The 1,136-nt window shown below is 33.5% G+C and overlaps 1 non-coding gene across 1 annotated transcript; it reads left to right on the forward strand.

Annotated features, from left to right (window-relative positions):
* The first annotated feature begins 272 nt into the window (after positions 1-272).
* On the forward strand, positions 273-376 carry LOC112095939. The gene has a single exon (XR_002904099.1). It is a non-coding gene; the product is annotated as a small nucleolar RNA R71 (small nucleolar RNA).
* Positions 377-1,136: the final 760 nt, after the last annotated feature.

The raw sequence follows: 1,136 nt of genomic DNA on the forward strand, positions 1-1,136 counted from the left end.
CTATTTGTCGAGAGAGACCTTCAATTATCGCTTTGACTTCTTTAATTTCTGAACTTGACTCGCCAATGTGAACCTCATTTACTCCCTTAATTCTTTTAGTATTCCTGAGCGATCGACTCCGTTGTTGGGAATTATCCGCTTGTCGCTGGAAGAATTCCCAAATCTCTTATGCACTTTTTGACACTAGCTCTCCTCCACTTGTTGCCATTAGTCATTCTTGCACATTCGGCAATAATCCCTCCAAAACGTATTGGCATTGGTGTCATTTCTCGTACCCATGATGTGGACATTTCAGGAGTAGCCCATTGAATCGCTCCCATGTTTCGAAAAACTGTTCGTCCTCACTCTGGGTAAATTCTGAGATTTCCCTGTGAATAACATTGGTTTTATGCACTGGGTAATATTTATTCAAAAATTTTGTTACCATTTGTTCCCATGATGTAATGCTATTAGCAGGCAATGTATTGAGCCATGAACGAGCTCTATACTTTAAAGAAAATGGGAATAATCTGAGTTTAACATCATCGTCTGAAAAATTCTCGTATTTAAAAGTTTGACAAACAGCATGAAAATCATTCAGATGATTATATGGGTCCTCATTTTCTAAGCCATAGAATGTTGGGAGACAATTTAGTACACTAGGTTTTAGTTCAAGACTCCTAGCAGCTACATTTGGATATCTTATGCATGATGTGCTCAAATTAGCTAAGGGACTGAAATAGTCCTTAAATGGCCTCTCCTGTGGTGGTGCTTGTTGTTGCAAATCCATTTTATTTTTAACGTGTTTGTGTGTGCACAGTGTTTTTTCTAATTCAAGGTCTATAGGCTCAAGATTAGGTAATAATAAACTTCGACCATGCATGCAAAGATAATAAATAAATGGGAACAAAACAAATAAAAATAAAGAAGAAGGCGAAATTACGATACTAACCTTATTACACTGTTAAAACATTTCTATAAAAATACACTAGAAACAATTCGTGAAATAAATTAACTAAAAATTAAATTAATAAGATAAACAAAAATTACAAAAAAAATAACTTAAAAATTAAATTACAGAAATGTAAAGAATAGAGAAAGAAAAGAAATTATTACCTCTAAATGCATATTCACTTTAAAAAAAAAATACAAGAAAA

This window comes from Citrus clementina, unplaced genomic scaffold (assembly GCF_000493195.1).
Source record: "Citrus clementina cultivar Clemenules unplaced genomic scaffold, Citrus_clementina_v1.0 scaffold_1, whole genome shotgun sequence".
NCBI classification, from domain to species: Eukaryota; Viridiplantae; Streptophyta; class Magnoliopsida; order Sapindales; family Rutaceae; genus Citrus; species Citrus x clementina.